The 18337-nt window shown below is 35.1% G+C and overlaps 1 protein-coding gene across 4 annotated transcripts in view; it reads right to left on the bottom strand.

Annotated features, from left to right (window-relative positions):
• The window catches only part of stan (Protocadherin-like wing polarity protein stan), a 97677-nt gene extending 79819 nt beyond the window's left edge, over nucleotides 1–17858 (bottom strand). For 3 of the 4 annotated variants that reach the window (XM_072531349.1, XM_072531352.1, XM_072531351.1), the window contains exon 1: nucleotides 17557–17857. The gene's annotated coding sequence lies outside the window, so the exon portion shown is untranslated. Of the gene's footprint in view, nucleotides 1–17556 lie in introns of all 4 variants that reach the window. The other variant, XM_072531350.1, reaches the window with a different exon arrangement.
• Between the last annotated feature and the right edge of the window lie 479 nt (nucleotides 17859–18337).

Here is an 18337-nt window from a genome sequence, read left to right as displayed (position 1 = left end):
ACTAGAACCTTCAAAAGGAATACCATATCGAAGATGAGACTCGAACAAAGAAAAATATGTTATTTTGGAAGATGCTAAATTGATTTCCTTCGAAACAGATCTTATAAGGGACCCATTTAACGTTGATGTCTATAAAAATTCCAAGTTTCTCTTGCAACATTTTTAGAGCTTCCCAGACGATTTTGATAGTACATTTTTTTAGCTGTTTTGATAAGTTTTAGATAGGTTCCTCTGTACTTGGAGATATATTGAGTGACAAAGATGTTGGTAGTAAATTTCTTGATGTACAATAGTGAAAGCATATTCTTGGCTGAAATGCGGATACCTTTGGTGATCCGGGGTTTGTGATGTTTTGACTTAATTGTAATTAAAGAAATGCCTTATTGAAAATACAGACAAGCCTATCTAAAAAATCACTGACTAAGTAATCGCCCAAACTGAAGCCTATTTTGAAGGCAAAGATAAATCGTTTTATCGTTGAGATGATACAATGAAAGCGATACAATCGTTGGAATGATTGTATCGCCGCTAAAGGAGATTATTTTAATAAATAAAGAATCATTTTTGTAATAAATGTTCTTTTACTAGGTAAACCCGGGACTTACTGACCTACGTAGTATGTATTAACAGAAAAATGGAAAAAAGCACAGGCTGTGTGCCTATACAGCCTGAAAACAAACATGTACTTCAATCCACTTCTATTCTCCAGTCTAACCTCTATGCCTTTCTACTGACAAGTAAAAAACGAACAAAAAAACCTCGGCAAATAATTAATAAAATTCACGCCACGGTCTCCAGATTCTAGTTCAAGAGATGTCGAAAACGTCACAGGCAGAATTATGAGAAATACTTCTCTGAACATTTCCGAGTCGGACTCGTCTGAGTTTAAATTGAATTTTACGGTTAATGGAATTCAAGATTGACGGAATCGATTGGCGGATTAAGTGAAAAATATTCGCAAATACTCGATCTAAGCAGAATAGGATAAAGTGTTGATGGTTGGGGTATGCGATTTTAGAGCCTAACGGATGATATTTAAAAATTTTTTATTGAAAAAGTCACGTTAGGAATTAGGTTTATAAAGATTATAAAGTAACTCTAATCAACGAAAAACATCGATAATTGGACATAGTGATCATTAGACCGCGAATTATATGTAAGTATACATATTTATAGATTTTTTGAAAAAAGTGCATATTTAAGTGGTAAATACATCTATTTACATATTTTCGTCACTTTACTATGCAATGGAAAGCCCGAAAACCATTAAGATGGAATTATGCATGGCCTGTCCGTTTATTTCTAGGTACTATTTACCTGAGCTCTTAACAATTCTTCTTCTTCTTAACATGCCATACACCAAAGTGCGTAGGCGACTATCTCATTACTAGAATTCTGTTCTTGGCGGCGTGACACAGCTCGCCTGTATTGTGTATTCCTGTCCATTCTTTAATATTCCTTAACCAGGATAATTGTTTGCGGCCGGCTCCTCTCCTACCTTTGATCTTCCCTTGTAGGATTAACTGTGGTATTTCATATTTTGCTCCTCTCAATATGTGCCCAAGGTAACCAATCTTGCGTTTTTTAATTAATTCAAAGAGTTCTCCTTCCACGCCGGCTCTCTTAAGGACGTCATCGTTTCGAACTCTATCCACCCAAGGTATGCGCATCATTCTTCTCAATGACCACATTTCAAATGCTTCAAGTTTGTTGATAGAGGTTTTTTTCAAAGTCCACGTTTCCATGCCATAAAGCAAGATGGACCATATGTAGCACTTGACCATTCTGTAGCGTATTTCGAAATTTAGGTTTTGATTACATAGGAGCGGTCTGAATTTCACAAAAGCTTGTCTTGCCATTTGTATTCGGGTTTTTATCTCTTGTTGTGGATCCGATTGGTCATTGATTGTGGTGCCAAGGTATTTAAAAGTTTTCACGCGTTTTATGCGATCGTCACCTATGCATATTATCGGGTTTTCTGGAGGGTTTCTGCTAATGACCATATATTTCGTTTTCAAAATGTTGATTTTGAGGCCATATTTTTTACCTATGCTATTCACCCTATCAAGTAATAACTGCCGATCTTCCAAATTATCAGTTATAATCACTGTGTCGTCCGCATAGCGTAGGTTGCTAATTGGTATGCCGTTCACCTTAATGCCTAATTCCGTGTCTTCTAATGCTTCCGCAAATATATTTTCAACATATAAATTAAAAAGCATCGGAGAGAGTATGCAGCCTTGGCGGACACCTTTCCGGATTTCAAATTTATCCGTATATTGGTCTTGATCAATCCTCACCTTTGCCATTTGGCAGTATAGATTCTGAATAATTCTGATCTCCTTCTGGTCAATGTTGGCCCTATGTAGTAGTTCCATCATGATATCATGTTTAACATTGTCAAATGCCTTCTCGTAGTCGATGAAGGTGAGGTAGACATCTTTTCGTTGATCTAAATAGTTTTGTATTAAGGTGTTCAAACATAAAATTGCCTCTCTTGTTCCTAGTCCTCCCTTAAAACCGAATTGTGTTGACCCGCTAAGTTCTTCTAGTATCTTGTATCTTAACAATTCTTAATCTCCGCAAATTGAGTTGACCGACTTGGATTTTTTTTATTTTTCATTTATAATTTAAATAGACTTACAGTCCCCGAAACGAATCGTGGCCTATCACAAACGCTGTCGTCGATCGTACACCCACCTAAACTTCAAGCAGACAGTATTGCTTTCCTGGATCCTGAGTTTTAACCTTGCTTAAGCTTATGCTTCTTCAAGGAAGGGGTACTCTTCTTTTTTTTTTTCTAGGAGTAGTGGCGGGGAGAAACGTGTTGAGTGATGTTCGAGTAGAGAAGGAGTGGACTACTAAAGAGCAGAGGGTCAGAAGTTGGCGTGCCTGTGTAGGCGATGTTTCTGAAACGCACAAGAGGAATTTGGGTGAACTTTGCCAAGCATGCCAAGGAGGTACTTTCAGGAGTTACCAGCCATACAATGAAACGGCTCTTGATCAGCGTTTTTGGTGTTAGCTGCGATATTTGATGGTGGTTGATTCTAGAATTTCAAAATACTCATCAGGGAGTTCTTGTCTAGAGCTGGAGGGAACGGAACTTTTCTTTGAGGAAGCCTGGTGAGTTTTGCCCTCGGCGATTGCATGGAGTCTTTAATATTCGTTTGACTCTGTTGTTCGAGCCGGCAATGGTTTTAAAGACATACCTCCTGCTGAGGGATAGGATTCTGTCCTTGATTGGTATTATATTAGCCAGTGTATATATGTGCACTGATGGGTAATGCCAGTTCACCCTCATACAGCATCTAAGGATTTTTCGTTCGGTAGCTATGATGGTGTTGATGTCATATTTTTTGAGAAAGGCGTAGATGCATGCGTATTCGATGATGGGTCTGATAAATGTCTTGTAGGTGTGCAATAGTGTTTTAGATGCCGTCCCGCCCCATTTGCCGGATAGCACTGCTAAGAGATTAAACCTCTTTCTCACCCTATCAAGGGTATTTTGAATGTCAGTTTTCCAGTTGAGAGTCCTAGTAAAATGAACTCCCAAGTAGGAAACCGAGTTTCTGAGAATAAGGTCCTCTCCTGACAGGGTTATTCGGCAACGAACCACGCGGCAATTTGAGGATTTAAAGAGAATTAATTGAGTTTTGAAGGGATTTATAGTCACTCTCCATTTATTACACCACCTAATGAATATGTCTAAGAAATTTTGGCCTCTTTCGAATACGGACAATTGTCCACGCTCTCTGTGTGGTCCAGATATGAGGAGAGCAGTCTCATCAGCGTACAGGAGCAGGATCTCCGATCTATGCTGTGGGTGGGGGATGTCACTGTTATAAACTGTATATAATACTGGTGCAAGTATTGAGCCCTGGGGTACTCCAGCTTGTGGAGTAAAGAGGGTGGATAGATGGTCAGCTACTTTGATCCTTATCGTCCGATTAGAGGGATAGGAATTAATTAGTTTAACGAAAGGAGTGGGCAGTCCAGCAAGGAGGAGTTTTTAATCAGGCCTGTATGCCAGACCTGATCGAATGCCTTCTGTACGTCTAGGAATATGCCTATGACGTGGTTCTTTTCATTAACAGATTGTAAAATGAAGGTTGTTGCTTCAACCAATGCATTTTGCGTGGAATGTTCAGCCCTGAATTCGAATTGGTAATCTGGAATGACAAGGTGAGCGTCTAGGAATTCTACGAGTTTTTCCTTAAGGATTCTCTCGTAGACTTTACCTAGGGTGCTAAGTAGAGAAATAGGTCTGTACGATTTAGGGTTGGTACTCACTTGCTATTTTCCTGGACTTCAGTCAGCGCTGCTTTTGATTGGGTGTAAACGTGTTTAATTAATTGTTAAGAAAAAGCCCAAAGTGAAATTTAATGTGCTGTGGATTAAACCGTACGCAGAACTGCAAATGGAAGGTGAAAATGTGTTCTGCACGGCATGTTAAAAAGTTGTAAGTAACTTTTAATGAAACAAGAGTGTGCATTTTGTTTATTTTTAATTCGCGTATGTATTAAACATGCATAACTCTAAATATTGATAATAATAATAGTAGTCTCCCGTTTTTATACCGCTGTCGCGGCTTTGGGAGTATAGCAGGGTAGTCTGCTATATCTAGGGCCTACGGTATACAAGGAAGGTAACATGGCCAGTGCTACGCTTCAACCGTCTATTATTACCCCTGGTTTTACCCAAGGTACTCATTTTTATTCAGGCTGAGTCGACCTGGGGCCTATACACATTTTTAAAATGTCTAGATGTTCTTGCCGGCGGTAGGATTCGAACTCCGGACCACCGGCTTGCGAGGCAAGCATCCTACCGCTTGCGCTACGCAGGCCCTTTATATTGATTCAAAAATAAAAAGGATTAGAAATGGGGGAAAAAGTCAACAATCACTGAAAAACTGTTTTAATTCGGGTTCATTAAGCAACGATAAAACACAATTTAATGAAGATCTGTGCAAGGCAATGGTTGCATCTAAGATTCCAGGAAAAATCGTTTTTGGGAAAATATTGCAAGTTTAATATCCCGGATGAATTTACGTTGAGGAAATTAAGTGTCGACTCTATATATAAATCAACAATGATCCAAATGATCCAAAATAGTCATACTTGATAATTACTTTTATGTTATTGTGGACGAAACTACAGACGCCTGTGGAAGATATATTACTATATATATACACTAGAGGAACATGGTCCAGGAAACTCATTTTTAATATCTTCAAAACAACTTGAAAAAGCCAACAATTTGACCGTTACACGATGCATTTAAGATACTTTGGCAAACTTCTTTTTGCCAGATGTCATTCCATTAAATAAATTTGTGATTTTCTGTGATAAATAACATAACATAAGCAGAACCACAGTTTTTCTATTAATAAAAAATGGAAGGAACGAGCAACTCTCGAAAGACTAAAACTATACTAAATTTAGGTACGTAAAAATAAAATTAATAAATTGTAATATCTCCATCAGCATTGATAACAACTTGTAGTCTTCGGTCTATGTGCCTGAAAGAAACTATATGATTGTCTTTTTCAAAGAGGTCTTCCCAAACTTGTCGTATACCGAGTACCGAGCCACAGTTCTTCAGCACTTTAAGGTTTAAAATTACGCCGATACAACCATTTTATAATAACCCCCCACACATTCTCGATTAGATTTAAATCTGGACTATAGCTGGGCCATGGTAAGGTTTCAATGTTGTTATTCTGGAGCCACTCGTTTATTATATTTGCAGTGTAAACAAGACAATTATCTTGTTGGAGGATAAAATTCATTCCTGGATACAACTGTTCTACACTGGGAATAATGATGTTTTCTAGAATAATCAGATAAGTCTGCCCAACAAACCTGCCATCAATACTACATATCATTCCCATTCCTCTAGATGAAATCTATCCCCATACATTGGCGCTAAATCCTCTGTATATCAACATGCAGTTTTCGCATCTTCAAAAGGATTCTCTTCCAATCTCTCCAAAAGCGTACGATCTTCATGAGCGGTAGATATTTTTGGTCTTCCAGAATTTTTATTTCTTTCTTGTTCTCTCTATCTTTTAATATATATATTCTTTCTTTCTTGCAAAACATTCAGCAAGATGATATTCGCAACCTCATAGACAGCATGAGCCGACATGTACAGATAGTTATAGAGGCTAGGGAAGGAAATACAAAGCATTAAGTTATTTTTAGTAGTTTTTCTTTGTTATTTCCGTACTTAGGTTAAGCTACATTTAAGTTGTTTTTTTATGTTTTGTTATTGTTATCATTGTTCATTAAAACCAAGATCATGTCGTTGCTTTTAATCATTATTTAAATACAGTGCTTCTGGGATATTGATATGACATTCCTTCGATATCAGTCACCAAAGCCCCCATCGTCGTATTACAAATTAATACAAAAGATAATGGTAATAATAGAAAAAGTCGTAAATTGTGGGTGGCAAAGTCATTTCTCTCCTAAAAATGAATCAATCTATATTTTTACATGAAACAAAGAACATAAAGGCGGGGTCCCACCAATCGCGCTGCGCTGCGCCGCGCTGTTTGTTTTGGTTCATTTGTGCGCGGAGCGAGCTTAAGCGACTAGTGGGAACGACAAGTAGCGCTGCGCCGTGCAAGTTCAAACAAGAACGAACATTATCCGTTGGTTGTCGGTAAAGTGGTGTAGATCAAAGAAAAGTGCGCGTTTAGTTGGAACGGTGTTTTTGATTGAAGACCATTTTTACAGATTATTGTGTTTCTTTACTATCTTCGCGATGAGATTTGAGTGGAATCATGAAGAAGTTGAAAAACTTATTTAGGCATACAGATACAAACCGGAATTGTGGAATCCGAAAAACAATAATTATCATATAAAAAGTAAGAAATATGATGCATAGGTATTTATTGCAGACAATATCGGTTGTTCCGTCGCTGAAGCTAAAACAAAGATGACGTCTTTGTTGTCTTTATATAGAAGAGAAAAGGTGAAAATGAAAAAGTCAATGGGCACAGGCAAAGCTAATTTTACATTTTAATTTCAGTAGACATTGATAAATGCTTTGTTTTATCTCTTTCTTATTACTGGTTCAATCATTGTTAACAGGTACTCGAAATCGTGTAACGACATACGACAAAAATTTTGAAACTGTCCTGCAACTAAATTACTTAAAAGATTATTTCCATTATAAACTTGTCTACTTTTAAATACTGGTGTAACCCAATAACGACGTTTCCTCCGGGTCTAAATGGTTAATTACTATAACAGCAGCACTTGCTATTGCTAATTTTGTTTTCATCGTGCGCGCGTAAATAAAAACTGGAACTTATTTGCTCCTCTAGAATCACATGCGCAAAGTTGCGCCGCTCTGTGTAGTTCTGCTCCGCGCTGCTTGAAGCAGAGCGACGCAGCGCAGAATAGCGCGACCGGTGGGACCCCACCTTAATACTTAGAAGACATGGTTGCAACCTAAAAAACAAGGTTTTGCGAAAATCCGCTAACGGAATTATTCCACAGGATGTTTCAAAATTAGGATAAAAAACCACCTTTCGATTAAACAAATTATTATTTGGTATTATAAAAAAAACTGAAATACTTTGAATTTGATCAAAATTTTCACCGTTGACTTTTTTGCATCTGACTGTATTTTATGTATTAATTATGTGATCATGCATCCGAATACTGAATTCATTACTGTGGTCTAATAAAATAAAGATGCATACCAAACTTCGCGTATACAGAGCAATTGTAGAACCAATTACCACATATGGTGCCGAATGTTGGACGATGACAAAGAATGAACGAGATAAAGTAGACGTTGTGGAAATGGATTATCTTAGAAGGTCATGTCGAGTATCGAGAATGGAAAGAATCAGGAATGAGGAAATACGAAACCGTACAGGAATTAGAGATACTCTTTCAGATAGAATACAAGGAAGGCAATTACAATGGTATGGTCACGTGATGAGAATGGAGGAGGAGCGGTGGCCAAAGAAAGCCTTAATGTATGTTCCGCCAGAAAGAAGGAAAAGGGGAAGACCACCAAATTCCTGGAGAAGAGAAATTACAAAAACAATGCAATCTAGAGGCTTAGAAGAGGGAGATTGGAGAGATAGGAAAAGATGGAGGCTGAAATGCGGGAAGCGGCAATCGCCGTAGGACCCCCGTTATATGATGATGATGAATTATGTGATCATATTGGATAAATTGTTTTTAAAAAAAATTCTTAGTAGCTGTTCACAATAAAAAATACAAAATTTGATTCATATCGGATGCTTGTGTGAAACATCAACAACTCGTAGTCACTCTGCTGATTACTATCCGTATTTTGTAGCCTGTGCTTTTGTTAAATACTCTCTGGAACACAATCCTACTGTTTCAATTATCTTCGTGTCAAAAGTCTATTAAAGCAAAAAAAGTAATTGCTAACAACAAGATAGCATCAAATTAATTATCTGATAGTTGTGTAATGGATTTTGCAGAAATTCTAAAGCACATTTTCCGCGTAACCGACTGCCTGATCAATACGAATGGCACAATGGCGATACTATTCAACGCGAAATTCAATTTAAACTCTATTAATAATCCAATCAGCCTTTTGGAGACAAACCACTGCACTGTGATGAAGTTAGAGAAAGAGACGATGCACCGACGTGCTCTAGATACAGTTTCTCTTGTAGCAACTGACGATTTATAGTGCCTCTATAGCGACGAAAATATTTTATTCAGGGAAATAAGTAAAAAAGGGACATGTTCGAGATTTTGGTATAATCCTCTGGACTCTGTTATCGATTTGGAAGTGCATAATAACACAGTTTTATTATAGTAGACTACAATGGTATTGTTACGCTTTTCTGTGGGTTCAAAGATTAATTGAAGCACGACGTGGTTTAAGCTGAAAAACTTACTTAATTACAAATATCACAATCTTAATCACATTAATAATTATCGCTTACAAAACAATTCGCACTGATTCTAATCTAAGCCGCCTCGGTGGACTTATATCATGAAAATCATATGTTCTCGAAACAGCTACTGGGCGACGCAACGGTTGAATCCAGCGAAAATCCGAAGTTCTATAGTAGAAGCCACAGTTAGAATGCAGTCCAGGTAAAATAGGCAATGTATTTCTTACGGGAGAACGAGCGGCGCATCAGGACCGGATTTAAGAATCATAGCACTGGAATATACGCACACACAACAATTGCACATATAAAACAAGAGCATTCAAAGCCCTTGGAGAGGAAGAACATACAGATTGAACGAATTTAAAACGGAACATACAATTTAATATATGTCTGTTTGAACTGCATTTGAAATAGTGGACCAGTATAAAACTTTCCACAAAAATAAATCCATACCCGGTGATAGACATTGTATAAAATATCGTTCAACTATCTGTCTCCTTTTAGGACACACCATATTCTATAGCGCCGCCCAAAGTCAATGTTGCCAATCGCCGTGTAATAATCTGATTTGCGGATCTTTTTGAGAGTTATATCTTCTTCGTATCTTTAAATAAATCGGATATTTGCCTATATTTTTCATTGTATTTACCAATCTACTACAACAGACTAATAACAAAAATAAACTTAATGGTTTGTAGTTATTTCCTTTCTTTCCTGTAAATATTTTATGGTTAACACCTTATTTGAAAAACATCTAGAGGAATGAGATTGGCAACACCGCTCAAAATATCCATCTGACTGCTTAGGCTTAGATAAAGGAAAGAGGAGCTTGCCTAATAGTCGGAGAGATAGAGCCAAAATTTTGAACTGATCAGTAATAAAACAATGTTTCTAAAACATTTGATAAAACTCTACGTCATCGTCTGAATCTTTTATAGAATATTTTGTAGTTTTAAAATGAAATTATGATAATGTTTTTTTTTCAAACTAAAGTCATATTTACTTTACAAATCACATTTTTTTCTTAAATATAAATATTTTACGAATTAATTTTTAATTGAATAAATGTTTGATATTAGAATGAAAAACAAAAAAAAATATTTTCAATATAATAATCAATTGAAATTATCTGATGATTGATAAAAATTAATTATGAAACCGGTTAAGTAATTTTATCAAATTAAAGTAATTTTATAATGTTAACTATTGAATATTTTCGGTATAACAAATAGTAATTTTACTTATTTTTTATTACAATAAAAAGGTTTTTAAATTTATATTGCACAAATAATGGTTGTTCAGATATTTGATTTATTATTACATTAATAATCAAATACAAAATATATTATTTCTATTTATCAATAGGTAAAATTCAATTTGTAGAATTCCTTTAACATTTTACAAATAATTAATAATAAAAATCAATTTAATAGTGGAATTATCAATTTTTTAAGTTTTGAAATTTACTTTGTAGATATTTTCAATATTGAAAATTGTTACCGAGACCTAAAATGCGCAGTCAAGTGGTACATTTGACCCCGTTTTATGGCTCTCTGTACCAACCCAGCTGTCCGCCCTTTTGGATTTAGAGTTTTTAGGGGCTAAATAATGAGCCATGAAAATAGCGGACATATTACTTATCTTTAATTTTTCCCCAAAAAATTGCAACTTCACCCCTGTCCGCCACCCCTTATGTATCCACTCTCGCGTCCGCCCTTTGGGATTTCGTCTAGTTATATGAAGATCTTACTCTGGGCAAATTTTCAGCCATATTATCGATCGTTAATTTTTCCGAAAAAAATTACAACTTCATCCCTGTATAGCCACCCCCTGTACCACGACGGGCGTCCGCCTGTAAGGCAAAGTCTTAACCCAGTTACAATGAATATATTCCAATAGAGAAATGTCATATTTCTGATATATTACTGATCAGTTCAAAATTTCGGCTCTATCTCTTATAAGGAAGCCGTAGGTGGTTTGGCAGCATAATAACTGCTTGTTTAGTCTAGTTTTCACAGTGATTCTAGGCAACCTATTTGGGTGGAGTTTTGACTTGTTCTTGAATGAATTTAGAATCCAGCAGCCCGCTGAAGTATTGGATTTTTATAATATAATTATTTGACAACCTTTTGTTGGCCAACCACCTAGAGCGGAATTGAGCCGAAATACATTGATTTCGTATGTTCCGTTTTAAATTCGTTAAATCTGTATTACAAATAAACAGCACTACTATGAAATAAATGAACCAACAAAAATAATATTTGAAGAAAAAAAGCAACTATACAGAAAATGACTGACTACAAACAACGATGAGGTTTTTAAAGAATATAGAGAAAAAGATGGAGAAGTGAAAAAACAAATAACACAACAAAAGAATGAAGAATAGGAAAGAACCTGGTTAAATATTGAAATATACATAGGAAGTACAAGAACTTGTGTAAACGGAGTCATGGAAAGTACTGAGAGGATTTAAACAAAACTCAAAAGAAAAAATTAAATTGGGAAATATACAGGACAAAGAATTGAAGGACTATTACAAGGAACTGTTAACAGAACAAAGACCACAATTCATTGGAAAAGAAAACAGGCGAAGACGAAGCAGATCCCTACAACAAGAAATGGAAATAACAGATAGGGAAATGAGAACAACCATAAAAGCAATCAAAAATAAGAAAGTACCGGGACCTGGAGGCATCTTACCTGAGCTTATAAAGAACGGCTCAAAAAAATTACACCGGATGATAAAATGGATATTTCAGAAAGCCATAAATGGAGAACAGCTCTCAAAGGAATGGACGGAGGCATATGACATCTATATTTAAGAAAGGAGATAGAAAACGATGCGAAAACTACAGAGGAATAAGCGTAATATCATCAATAGGAAGATTATATGGGAAGATACTGCGAGAAAAGATAGAGTAAGCGATAAAAGACAAAATCGGGGAGGATCAGGCAGGCTTCACGGCAGGAAGATCATGCATAGGCCACATATACACACTGGAACAACTGTTGGAAAAGAAAAAAGCAAAAAATAGAGATATACATTTGGGATTTGTGGACCTGAGAAAGGCGTATGACTCTGTATCAAGGTCAGAACTATGGGAGGCAATGTACAAATTAGAAATACAGACGGAACTCATAGAAGCTACAAAAGCTCTGTATAAAGAAAATAAAGTGTCCATTAAAATGGGAACAAGAATCATAGGAGACTTCACCACAACAATAGGGCTCCTGCAGGGTTGTTCCACATCTCCAACCCTATTCAAAATATACATAGAGAAAGCTTTGACTACATGGAAAAGAAAATGCGCCTAAAAAACATTAAGGTTTGCAGACGATCAAGTAGTGATTGCACAAAACCAAGAAGACCTCAGTTATATGATGAAGAAACTACAAGAAGAATATACCAAGGCTGGCTTAGGTATTAACCTCGCGACAGAATTAACAGAGTACCTATCTACAAGTAAAGAAGACATAGAAGATCTACATATTGACGACAACGTAACAATCAAAGGAAAGGATAAATTCCAATACTTGGGGTTTATAATCACGAAAAAGACAACAACAAAGGAAGAAATTAAGCAGAGATTAGGACAAACAAGGACAGCAATCCGACACTTTAACTCAGTATGGTGGGATAGACGCCTAAATATGAAAACAAAAACACCGATTATAAAACATTAGTGCGAAGTATTATGACATATGGGGCTGAAAATTGAATTATAAACAAGAAAAACAGCAGATAGTAGCAACAGATGTGGCTCCAAACAACGTCGATTTTAAAGAAGAAACGGTATAATGGTTGATAAAAGAAGCTTAATAACGCGCATCTAAAGAGCAGTGACATAATTATGTGAACCACGTCAAAAAAGTAGAAGAAAACAATGTTTACGGTGGACAATTTGCAGGAAGATATTGATCCGGTGATAATTAATATAGGAGATGATTCAGAGGATAAGTTGTTCACAGGGTCGCAATCAGGGATCTGTGACTCACAACAGTCTTTATAAAGGACTATTGCTTCTTCTATTATCCAGAATGGAGTTCCAGAGTTTCCAGAATTTTTCTTCCTCATTTAGTAGTTGTAAAATAGCTTTAAATGTAACATGTGGTATTGTTTTTCGAGGAGTGTACCTTCATTATTCTAACATAAGAATTAATTTCTTTATGGTAGTCTTTCGTTGTTTGAAAAAAATTCCAGCAAACATTAAAAAACAAACAATAGACAAACTTTCAGTAAACACCTGACAAGCATTTGTAACCTGTTTATCTTTATAAACAGATGTACAAAATATCTTCTTTCTCTATAAGCACAGATTTTCTAGCGTGCTTCTCCCAAACGAAGCTTAATTCGTACAAAATTTTCCACAACATGTCCCTTCCTGTGTTTAGCTCATCACTATTAATGTCTGCTAAGAGTTTGTCAAAAGTAAGTAGGCCAAAGCTGACAATTTTTGAAACCAAGAAAATAGTAACAGGGTGAAACCCATTGTGAAAGGAAGTATATAACAAAAATAAAAGGAAAAATAATTTACTGGCAATCGCAGATCTTGGTTTTTTATTTTTATTTCCACAAAGATTTTTTTTTCACGAAATTTGGTGAAAGCTTACCTTTTTAGTTCCCAAACACTGAAATTTTTTTTGATGGGAAATCCGCTCCGAAGATCCCTTTTAGGGTGAAATACGTATAAGCGGATACACAAACGCACTGCACGTGAAATCAAACCTTAACTGTCTTTTCTTTTTATTCCGATTTACTCTTATGAGTACGAGAAACCAATTCTCTAAGGATTTTTGCTTAGTTGAGGAGATATGTTGTGGAATGCAATTTTAGATTCCCCATTTTGATTTAATATCGAAAAAGCATCCTAATTTTTGTATCCTAATGTATCTTGTCTCCTATTCTCTTTAATATATACTCAGAAGAAGTATTTAAGACAGCGCTGGAGGAAAGCACAGAAGGCATTAAGATAAATTGAGAAATAATTAATAACATAAGGTATGCTGATGACACTGTGATTCTAGCAAGTAGCATGGAGGAAGTGAGTTGCCTAATGAGTAAGATACAAAAAACAAGTGCACAATACGGACTCAGACTAAATATCACAAAAACCAAATGGATGTTAGTAAGCAAAACCCAACAACCACCACAGCAACTGATATTAGACAATGAAAGAATTGAACACATGGATTCGTACATCTACTTGGGAACAACAGTTACCTCAAATTGGGATCAAGCGAAGGAAATACGTATAAGAGTAGAAAAGGCAAGAGCATCGTTCACTAGCATGAAGCAAATTTTCACCTCTAAAAGCCTCACCCTACCTCTCAAAATTCGACTTCTGAAATGTTATGTATTCCCGGTTTTGTTATATGGAATGGAGGCGTGGACAATGACCGCAACATTGATGAAAAAAGTACAGGCCTTCGAAATGTGGGCTTACCGACGTATATTACGTATATCCTGGACTGAGCACGTGACCAACGAAGAGGTACTACGCCGAATAGGTAAAGAGAGAGAGGTAGGAATAAGTATAAAGAAAAGAAAGTTGGAATACTTGGGTCACGTTATGAGACATAATAAATATAGAGTACTACAGCTGATCGTTCAAGGGAAAATAGACAGCAGAAGGGGTCGAGGGAGGAGAAGACACTCGTGGCTCCAAAACTTGCGGCAATGGTTCGGATTGTCATCTGCTGAATTATTCAGATCTGCCGTAAACAAAGTCAGAATAGCCATGTTGATTGCCAACGTTCGGAACGGACAAGGCACATGAAGAAGAAGATCCTAATTTTTAATCGAAAGTTGTCACGTCAAAATATCTTTTTTTAAAATGATGATATTCTATTTTCTGATGATGATGTGAAAAAACCTCCGAGAACAATCTTAACGACTTAAATAATTGCATCATAAACGTTTTACAAGAAAGTAACCGAGTGCACTGTCCTAAAAGAAAATCAGATAATAAAATAAGTCCATATACTGAAACGCTGCTGAATCAAAGAAGACAAATGGGAAGCGATAAGAATGCAGACAGCCAAACTCTAAGAGAAATGAATAAAATTGTTTCGAAAGCAATCAGGAGAGATCTATGGAAATTTAAAACCGATAATATTAAACGAATTATAGTGGAAAATAACAACCTAAAAGTTCTAGGTAGAAAGCTAACGAATGGGAAATGAGAAATACAAACAGCCATTTTAAAGAAGATCATGAATTAAGGTTCCGAACTAACGCCAGAGATAAAGGTAGATAAGATTCAACAAGCGTTAAGAAAAATGAAAAATAACAAAGCCTTAGGAGAAGATGGAATTGTAATAGAAGCTATCGTAAATGGAGGAAGCTATTAAATAAATTAAGGAAACTGTTTAATCTATGTTTGCAGCAAAGAGAGGTGCCCATTTTTGAAGAGGCTCTAAAAGATATTGATGAAGGCATCTCAATAAATGGAGTCAAGCTCAATAACCTGCGGTATGCAGATGATACAATAGTGTTTTCCAATACCATAGAAGAGCTGCAAAACTTAATGAACAAAATAACGGAAACAAGTAGAGATTTGAATACCGCGCGTTTTTCTCGAAACTTTGTTTTTCTGTACGATAGGCACGATTTAGTTCACAGTTTATCTTTATAGGATCTATTAGTTTATGATTGAACGAAGAGATTTTCAATCGGTCGACTCGTTCTTGTTTTATACGAAAAAACTGTTTTGAAAACGATGAGAATCGGAAAATGTTAAAAAATATGAGACGATTTTCAATTCTTCAAATCTTCAAAAATGAAGCTTCGAGAAAACCTGAGAGCGCACGTCCCGACCACGCGGTATTCAAATCTCTATAACTCCGGTAATACTGCTCGAATTTACTTTAAATCTGGTGTGAATAACCTTGAAGAACTATACTTTCATGTGGAATAAAAAAATAAATCGGTTTTTTAAAAATACAAGATCTATGTAACCCCTTAATGTGTGTATCGCTTGTATCGTTATTTTGAACAGATCGAATTTTTTTATGTCTGTAAAGTTAGCATTTATCCAGCCATAAAATATGCTGCCAAGATCGGCCCTGTAAACCCTTTTCATTGCTAAGCAATAGCTGTGGCTATGCAACTCTTACTTTACCGTGAAGTTGCATAGCCACTGTTTTTTGGAAACGATTGCAGCAATATATTGTTTCTTGGCGTAAAACTTCTGCAGTTTTTGGGATAGGAGATGATGGGGTAGTTTTTGGGATCGTTTAAGTAATATACCAATTGACAGCAATTAATAAGTTCCAATATGGCCCTGTACTCCTTTTCCTTACCGAGATCTAGCTATAACAATGCTGGCTTTACCCTGAAGTTAGCATAACCACTGTTTCTCGGAAACGGCTGCAGAAATAATTTTTTTTTCTTTCCGTAATAAATTAGCAATTAATTATAGCGTTGGTCTGGATTCGGCCTTATAAAATGGATATGCTAACTTTACAGATATCAAAATTTATATGAATTAAAAAAATCGAATTGAAGTTTTATCGTTTTTTTTTGCATTTTTCTAAAAATTTGCCATAGTAATATCTCACGAAGAAAAGGCGCCGATTTAAAAAAAAGCAGATATTTTAAAATCAAAATTTTCGGTTGAAAATTAGTGATTTTTCGATATTAAATCAAAATGAGAGGAAAAATAAATATTTTAAATAAAAAACTACAGTGTGTTCGAGACATCAAAAAGTAAATTTCCATAAAATTTTGCGAGAAAAAATTTTTTTTATGAAAGATAAAAATCATAAAAATAAACCAAAAACACGTTTATTTAAATTTTTCGCATAAATTTTGAGGTTATGCAGGAAAAAAACTTTAAATACAAAACATGTAGATGTTTTTATTATCTACAAATTTGCCATTTAACTTTTTTTATAGGTGTTGTAGTTTTGACGGAAATCGTGATAAACCGTTTTTTACCCTTAAAAACTAACCCCGTCCACTTCCCGGCCTCAGATTACCCGTAAATTATTTTTCCTTTAATTTTTGCTATATTTTCTTTCTTTTCTAATGGGCTACATCCTATTTTTTTTTTTTTTTTTTCGACCTGTTTGGTCCTTTTCTTTCTTTAATCTGTTTCTGTCTTCAATGTTGTCCCTTATTTTGACCTTTATAATTATTTATCCCAGAATCTTTTCTTGCAAAACTTACTGCTTCAAAATTTCATAGTATTTGTATGTTTTCAATATAGAAATATATAACTTCACCTTTTTCGAAGTCCTCCAAGTGAATACATTCAAAATTCAAAATATTTATATGGTACTTAGTCTTTGTTGTCATTATAAATGACATCGATATAATAATTTTTACGGATTTCTATTTATTGTTATTAAAAACATTATATTACAAAATGTTGATGACATAAAAATATTTCACACAAGAAATACTTCATTCAAGTACCTTATATATGAAGAATCTTACTTGAGATGACCTGGGCTGGGATTATAAGAAATTTAATGATACCAACATCAAATAGATTTAAACCAGCTATAAACAAACAAGGAAAATTAAATACCACAGATCCAAGAGTACCGAATATTATCCATAAAAGATATGTACGTTAGATATAAACAGAAACAACATAATAGTCATACAATTTCAATGCTCATGTTTAGATAATTTAAAAATATTTACTTACCTAGGCACTAAAATCCTAGTTATAGGTACTTTCACACAAAAGTGCAATGACACCTGCTTCTCGAAATACACCAACAATACAAAAACTAAAAAATATCTATGAACACAACAACACTAATGATTTAGACCTAGTTTTCATTCACGAAAGTTTTTAGTTTTTCTCACAAACGGCATTATTTTCGAAGTCTCTGGTGCGTTGCATCTAACACGGACGACCTATGCTGCCATTTTGAGGCTTTTATATTTTCATGTTTTTATTATTCCGGTTAGCCGGAGTAAGGATAATGCAGAAAATTTAACACCGGAATATAATTATCCTGGCAACTCCGACAAAAAACTTAACCTTCGACGTGTAGATGGCGCGACATTCGATCAATGATAATGACTAAGGTTTTAGAACCTGGGAAAATAATTTTGTCAAACATATATTTACGAAAAATGATTTTAAATAATGTTTTTGATTGTACTTGAATTCAACGCTTATAGGTTTCTTCGTTTCCATTCTTTTTCAGTTTTGATCTTCCAATATGTAACAAAAATTCCTCACGTAATTCTATTTGATGTTTTTCAAAAGATGGGTTTAGTTACCAATTGTGTTGCAATTTTTAACTACTATTGGTTGAATGTTAAAAAAATTGTCGACTAATAGAGATATTTATAAAATTATTATATTATAAGTATATAACAAACTCTATTGTATACAGATTTATTTCATTTAAAAATGTTTACGAACCAAACAGTATTATTTTAAAATTAATTTTTATATCAAAAAGATATCAGCA

Source organism: Diabrotica undecimpunctata, chromosome 5 (genome assembly GCF_040954645.1).
Source record: "Diabrotica undecimpunctata isolate CICGRU chromosome 5, icDiaUnde3, whole genome shotgun sequence".
Taxonomy (NCBI): Eukaryota; Metazoa; Arthropoda; class Insecta; order Coleoptera; family Chrysomelidae; genus Diabrotica; species Diabrotica undecimpunctata.
Note: the sequence above shows the minus strand (reverse complement) of the source record. Positions and strands in the feature narration are given on the sequence as shown.